Genomic DNA, 7,617 nt, shown 5'->3' with positions numbered 1-7,617 from the left:
CACGCTCCTACAGTCCCTAAACAATTGCAGGAAATAATTATATCTCTTCGTTAGGTTGGGAGGGATTTTTTGAAAGCAGGCAACTCTTTCGCTGCTTTCCGAGGCAGGGTGGCGGCAGAGGGTCACCAAGATCTCATATGCCACAGGTTTTCCCCTCAGCCTCACGCTGTGTGTTATGTATATTGACTTTCCTCAGCTCTGAACACGAAGACTCAATCCACCCATAGGGAGAAGGAGGGAAGGAACCAGCAGGGAAGGAAGGAATCTCCAGGTAAGGCTCGACGCCTCAGGGCAGCTTGCAGAAAGCCCAGGGCACGGCTCCCAGCAAGGATAACCGCGCCCCGAGGGCAGCGTCGCGCCCCGGACAGGGCATGGGCGCCGGCGCGCCCCCGCGCAAGCGCGGGGCGGCCGCGCATGCCCGCAGCGCCCCCGCGCGCCGGGCGGCACGAGCATGTGCAGAGGCGGCGGCGCGGCTCGGCGCGGCGGGGGGGGCCCGGGCCGGGCAGGTTGCGCCGCTGCGCCCGCCCCTCCCGCCGCGGGGCGGCCCTGGCCCCGGCTCTGCTCGGGCGGCGCCCACCACCTCCTGCTCCCGGCCCAAGCGGGCGACGGACGCGGCCTCCGGGCGCACGGGCACGGTAAGGGCGCGGCGCCGGTGCGTGCCGCCGAGGCGGGTGGGACGGGCGCTGACAGGCAGCCCTAGGAGGGAGAGAAAGGGGAAGGGGGTGAGTGGGCAGCCACCCCGCGAGGCGGGCACCGGGCTCCAGAGCTACCCGTCCCGGGGGTAGCCGTTGAGGTGTGCCGGCCAGCCCCGGGGTGGCGGGGCTGGAGGTTGCCCTGGTGGCACCCTCCTACCCCTCCCTCCGCAGCTGCACTTTCGGTTTCGCGTGGGGCGCGGGGCTGGGTGCGGCGGAGCGGCCGCTGGGCCGGGGCCGCCCCACTCCCCCTTCCTTGGCTCCCCTCTCACCCCGCCTCTTGGGGGTCCGCGCCCCAGCTGCCGCCCCGCCGGCCGAGGGGGCGTTGGGGGGCGGCGGCAGCGGGCGGTTCCCGGCTGCTGTCAGTGTAAACACGGCTCCGGGGCGGCTGCGGCCTGGCGGGCCGGGCCACGCAGCCCCTCCCGGGCCTTGGCCGTGGTGGGGCGGCGGCCGGGGCAGCGCCGCGGGGGCAGCGCCTTGTTTACACAGGGCGTCGGGAGAACATGGCAGCCCGGGCGTGCTGGTCACTGGCTGTCATGCGTGCTCGCTCCTCCCGTGCTGGCGGAGGGGTAGCCCGGCCGGGCCTGCAGCCTCCCGCCCTGGCTTCAGCTACGCACCCTCCTTTTGCTTTAAAGTCGCCCAGCGCCCTGCTCTGCTTGCACCCTGGCTAAGGTCTGGCGTATTTTTAATTATAGTTTACCGTGCCCATAAAATGTTGTACCGGCTTACCTCTGGTGTGCATATTTATCTGTTACCTTTTTTGAATGTGTTCTTTCATGTCTCTTCCCTCCCCACCCCGGCGCCTTCCCTCCCCCACTTTAATAATTCAGTCCATTCTACATGTTCCGTCCCTTACGACTAGTCACTGTCATGTTCCTTGTGGCTTGTATTTAACCGTTGAAGTTCTTTTAGCCAAGCCGTCTAGACCTTACCAACTGTCAGTTTAGAAACAGTTTGTGAGGAGGGTTCTCTGTCTGCCGAGTTCACCTCTTGTCATGCTTTCAAGCTGTCTCTCTTCCATGTGCTGATCATTATTCTCTTTTGTTGCGATCTAGTGCTAAAGCTTTTTGGCACTTCGTGATCAGTGTGTGAGAGCTTCCTAGTTAGGCAAGGCAAATAGCGTGAAATGAAGTTGAGTCCAGGGGTAGAGGAGTATGAGCATTAAAGACTTCTCGAACTCATAAAACCAACGCTCCTAACAATAAACTTTCAGTGCAATTCAGGTGTCTCTGTGTCCTAAAAATGAAGTAGCGTGTTTTGTGCCACAGCTTTGAAATGAGGCAAAAGTGTGGGCACTTGATCTGGGGAAAGCTTGGAGAACGTGAGGGTGGTCTAAAGATCAGTGTAAGTCTCTCCTATTAGGGGTATGTTGAAAACCCCTTCTCATTGAGAGGGGATGTGAAGCCATCCTACATGGAGGGATCCGAGTCAGCGACTGTAACCACAATACTTTATTTCAAGGATCCTAATGAAATTACATATAAGTTTACAAAACTGTATGTAACAGGTCTTACCCAAGATCTTCTTCCTCTCTTTCCCCTCACTCCATCTCTGAAAGCAGACAGGATCAGTTGCTTAAGGAGGTTCTGGGAACAGAACGGTTATTTAGTATGGTGTGTTCAGTGATAAACTCATTCCTTCTCTCAGGGCTGATCAACATCTGCTACAGAAGGTCCCTAAACTTCAGACTCTCTGTGAATCTTGTGTTGAATAGTCACATAAACCTTTCGGGTGCTTTACCTCCATAAAGCTGTCTTAACTGTGTTATAACTTGGACATCGAGGGTATTCTGTGAAAATGAATGGCATAGTTTGTGTGCCCTACTTCCTTTAGCGTGCGTGCTGGATTTGTTTGTTTGTTTTGATTGGGTTTACACCGGCATTATTACCATTTAATTTCACCTCTCTTTGGTCTTTTATTATGTAAACCGGGGAATAATTGCTCCCTACTCTGGCTTGTTGGGATGTGGAAGTGGTGTTAAGGACCCACAATTGACGCCCTGGAAGGAGAAGTGCTGGTACGAAGGAGGGGTAGGTGTGTGAGATTCCCGTCAGAGGGGAAGAGGTTTCAGGGGATCTTTAAATAGAGAGCAGTGGGACGAGAGCCTGCTAATAGGATGACACACGGGAAGGTCCAGAAGAAGCTTGCTGCAGCCACAAAGCTTTTTGCTCAACGTTAATAGTTTTTAAGTGATTATGAGCTTACATGTTTTGGGGCTCATCAGCTTTTAGCTATTGAGGTTTCCGAGTCAGCTTTGGATGTTCAGATAACCAAATCAAATATCCATGGAAGGAGTTCAGGTTGTTAGTGGATTCGGTACCTCGCTAATTTGATCCCATGTAACAATTCCTGTGTGCTCAGCAATAAAACGATTGAACTTCTGAAGTATGATGTGGCCAGGACTACTTGCTTTGACACTTCCTCATTTTGATTTCTATAACTTCCAGTGATTGGTGTAATTTATAAGGCACCATAAATCCCATGGATTATCTGGTTGGTTCCCTTCACGTTGTGGATGCAAAGATTTGCTTTGCAAAGTAAATCTTTGCATCTTTTAGAGCATACCTGCTGATTCTTTAGCTGTTTACAAGTTCAAGTATTTTTTTCCCCCCCCTACTCTCAACTTGCAGTAACTTAATTTTTGTTTATTTAATTTTTTTAACTTATTCTGGATGTTTTTAAAGAAGGAGAAAGAGTTAATTCACCATTACAAAATGCCAGTGTGAATTAGTTATAGCTGTAAAAAAATCACCTGGGAAAATGTCTTTGAAAAGGACTTTCTGTTAACATTGAGATGATTTTACAGTCTGTGCTATGGTTTATATGTATTGGAGTGATAGTGGCATTTGCTGGTGTGTCTGAGGTGCTGCCTATGAAAGCCCACCTTTGTGTTCTTAGAAGCCTTGTTACATGTTAATGGGTTTCTGCCATGATCTTGGCCAGTGGGTTTCTGTATGTGTAACCTATTTCATTTTCAAGCCAGCTTGCTTAACTTCATTTATTTTCTGATTAAACCAAAGTAAGGCTTATTTGGGGGGGGGGGTGGGAGGGGGAGAAATAGGCTGTGTGTGATGCTCCTGCTGGCTGCAGTCCTGCTCTTGCGGTTGCATCTGTGTAGGTGCCCGCATAAATCGCTCCTCAGGATTTGGGATGCCAGCTGAATAAAAGGGGGACATTGTTCCAAGTACTCTTAGGGTTCTTCTGAGTGCTGCGGGAGCAGCTGCCTCTGGGCACTGCTGCCCAGTCTTTGGCATGTTTGCCTTGTTAATGGTGTGTGGGCACGACGGCGTGCATCTTGTTCGTGGAAAAAAAGAGTGTACTAAAGCTATCTGCAGATCTATGTTCAGAGTTTTGTTTTGAAGCTAGTCCTAAGTAAGTTCACTTTGAGTCTGGCTTAGTAAAGGTGCTACTCTGCCATTCTTTCCGTGCTTGGTTATTCTGTTACTGGTTTTAATTCTGTTGAGCTGTTTCTTAGCTTCTCTGTGAACCTGGTAGGTGGTTATGAGCAAGGGACAGACTTAAGATTGTGGCTTTTGGGGAGTTACTCTGTGTTTATCATAGCTGTGATTTGCAGTGGTTTTGAGCTTCTCTGGTAGCTGTTGAAAACAGGTGGACCACTTGGATGCCTTGTCGGCAGACACTCGGGTACATCACGTAGGCAAGATAAACGTACTATGAAATGCGTGAATAAGCTGCCGGGTACTTTGCAGCCATTGTGACAGGTGCTCTGTAGCCTCTAAAGACCTGCATGTTGTAATTGATCTTCTTGACCAGGGTAAGCTATAAAAACACTTGAGTGTTTGTTGTGTCTTTTGCAGCGGTAAACAGCTGGAAACTTCCTGCTGTGGTGGCTTGAAGATTCCGATTTTGGGGGTTTGGGGTTTTTTTGTTTGAGAGTGGGAGCACCTAGACGTAATTCTGTTTTTCCTCTGAGATATGTACAAAAATAGTGGATGATGCAGCAAAGCTGTTTTCCCTGTTGTGAGGCATATTCCAGATGTTTCACAACTAGTTGCTCTCTACATTTTGCATGGCCAGGAAGAATGGGAAATAATCTAATAAACAACGTAAATCTTACTGTCATTTGGCCTTTTTTTTTTTTTGTCTCAGCCTTGGGAAATATGAATTTTGGAAGTGATTTGTGAAAATGGCCAGGCAGTCTTTTCCTTTTACAGAAGTCAAATTAGTTGTGACTTGCTAGGGAGAGAGGGTGGAGAGTAGATTCAGCATTCTCCTGAAATTCGAGGGGGAAGCAAAAAGGCTCCCACAAGGACATGGTGCTTAGGGAAAGGGGAGAGGGCAAACGCTTAGCTGCTTCCTTCAAAAGGGGTATCTGTGGGACTCTCACATACAGGTAGGTGTGTGGGGTGTGCCTGTGCATCTGTTGCTAAACCAGACTGAACTTCAGCTCTTGACTTCCCACTTGTTGACCAGTGGGGCTTGCCTTTTCCCCCCAACCCTGTCAAGTTTTGAAAAAGGTTGCTGAATAGCAAGACTCTTAGTATAAAGTTCAGATCCTGTTACATAAAGACTCTGGGTCTTTCATTTATTCCATGCCTGGATTGTTCTCTGCCATCAAACTGAAGATATTCTCCTTGTGACAAATGGACAGTTAGCATCTCATTCTTCTGTGTGTTTCCCCCCTGTTAGATTCTTCCTGGAACTGGCAAATGAGGATTGTCATTTTATGTTTCTGCATTGCCTTATTGTCACTTCTAGGGGTAATTTGTAATTCATGTAGAGATAAATCAGCTCAAAAATTATCCAAACTTCTTGTAACCTAGGAGACAGAGAAATAGCTGGGTTTTGACATAATCTGCTGTAGTACACAGTACTAAGTGTTTTCAGTTGCTACAATTTGGCAGCTGTTTGGCCACCTGTCTGGGATTATAGTACATAAAATACAAATACACAGTACACATGGTCTAGCATGTGATTATTTATTTGCATTAATACACTGCATGAGAGCCAAGTTAGCTTTGTGACGTGCTGAAGCTACAGAAAGGTACTGTGTGGAGCGCTGTGTGTCCTTAAAAATCTATAGACAGCTGCCTTGCAGGAATAATGCTGATGTCTGAAATTGGCTGGAGGCTCTGCCCCCAAATTAAAATACAATTTCCATTCTCTGGCATACTCTTTGGCATTATGATTGCTTGGCAAGATTTCCAGTGTGGATGTAGGTGGAAAACTGTAGAAGAGGAAAAAGGTTTGATTCTCCCTCCCTCTGCCCCCTTCACTAAAATTGATTTCCCCTCCCCCCCCCCCCCCCCCCCCCCCCCCTTTCCTGATCGTTTATTTTAATGTATTCAGAAGCAACTGTTTATGTACTTTGCATATTTCTGAATGTAGAGACGTTTGAGCTAATGTGGTGATTGGCAGGCAGACAAGGAGTAGGCTTCTTGTGCTAAAAGCCTTGGGGGGGGTAACAGGTGTGTACGACTCCGGGGATGCTTGTTAAAGGCTTCCCAGCTTGAATCTTGTTTGGGAAGCAGAGATCTTTGCTTCCTTTCTCATCCAGGAGAATATTGGTAACCAAAAATGGAACAATGGGAAATAAAGTGTCACTGTGGTGGGTAGTTTGGTTTTTTTTGGTGCTATTACAAATGCTGTATTTTTAGACCTGAATCATGCTTTCTCATGTCAAGCTGATTGCCTGTGTAAACAACAAAAAAAAGGCCTTAATTTTTCTTCTGAATTGCATGTGTATTTTGCTTTTCCTTATGCTGCTTATACTGCTGCTACTAGTACAATTATTGAAGATTATCTCCTGTTCTTCAGTTTTAATTCACGAGGATTAATTGCCCAGAAATCTGCTTTCAAAATTAATTCTCTGAGGTTTTTTTGTGTGTAAGGGTGAAAGCTATGAATACCTCATGCTGTTTTGGTGGGGGTGGGTTGGTTGGTTTGTTTTTCATTTGGTGTGGGTTTTGTTGTTGTGGTTGGTTGTTTTTTATGGTAACCTGCTATCCACAGCATGGCTACAGACTTTGTGCTAAGTTGATACAGTAACAGAAGTGGTGCCTTTCAGACCATGTTTTTAGAGGAGAATAGAATTAACCGGGTTGAAAGAGATCTTTGAGATCATTGAGTCCAACTTAGCATCCAACACTGTCTAATCAACTGAACCATGGCACCAAGCACCCCATAGTCTCTTCCTAAACACCTCCAGTGATGGTGACTCCACCACCTCCCTGGGCAGCACATTCCAATGGGCAATCTCTCTTTCTATGAAGAACTTCTTCCTAACATCCAATCTAAACTTTCCCTGGCGCAGCTTGAGACTGTGTCCTCTTGTTCTGGTGCTGCTTGCCTGGGAGAAGAGACCAACCCCCACCTGGCTACAACCTCCCTTCAGGTAGTTGTAGAGAGCAAGAAGGTCTCCTCTGAGCCTCCTCCAGGCTAAGCAACCCCAGCTCCCTCAGCCTCTCCTCATAGGGCTGTGCTCCAAACCCCTCCCCAGCTTTGTTGCCCTTCTCTGGACACATTCCAGCAAGTCAACATCTTTCCTAAACTGAGGGGCCCTGAACTGGACACAGGACTCAGGGTGTGGCCTAACCAGTGCAGTGTACAGGGGGAGAATGACCTCCCTGCTCCTTCTGGCCACACTGTTCCTGATCGAGGCCAGGATGCCATTGGCCTCCTTCGCCACCTGGGCACACTGCTGGCTCATGTTCAGCCTACTATCAACCAGTACCCCCAGGTCCCTTTCTGCCTGGCCACTCTCCAGCCACTCTGACCCCAGCCTGTAGCACTGCCTGGGGTTGTTGTGGCCAATGTGTAGAATCCAGCACTTAGATGTGTTCAATCTCATGCCCTTGGACTCTGCCCATCTGTCCAGCCTGTCAAGGTCCCTCTGCAGAGCTCTCCTACCCTCTAGCAGATCAACACCCACCTCCAGCTTGGTGTCATCTGCAAACTTTTTGAT

At 48.9% G+C, this 7,617-nt stretch overlaps 1 protein-coding gene across 3 annotated transcripts in view; it reads left to right on the top strand.

Annotated features, from left to right (window-relative positions):
* Positions 1-466: 466 nt before the first annotated feature.
* ELF2 (E74 like ETS transcription factor 2) overlaps positions 467-7,617 on the top strand; it is a 37,054-nt gene continuing 29,903 nt past the window's right edge. For 2 of the 3 annotated variants that reach the window (XM_054172649.1, XM_054172647.1), the window contains exon 1: positions 467-635. The gene's annotated coding sequence lies outside the window, so the exon portion shown is untranslated. Of the gene's footprint in view, positions 636-1,345; positions 1,365-7,617 lie in introns of those variants that run through there. The other variant, XM_054172648.1, reaches the window with a different exon arrangement.

The sequence above is a fragment of the Dryobates pubescens genome, chromosome 24, assembly GCF_014839835.1.
Source record: "Dryobates pubescens isolate bDryPub1 chromosome 24, bDryPub1.pri, whole genome shotgun sequence".
In the NCBI taxonomy this organism is placed as follows: domain Eukaryota; kingdom Metazoa; phylum Chordata; class Aves; order Piciformes; family Picidae; genus Dryobates; species Dryobates pubescens.
The sequence above is the reverse complement of the archived record's forward strand: the minus strand, read 5'-3'. Positions and strand labels throughout refer to the sequence as shown.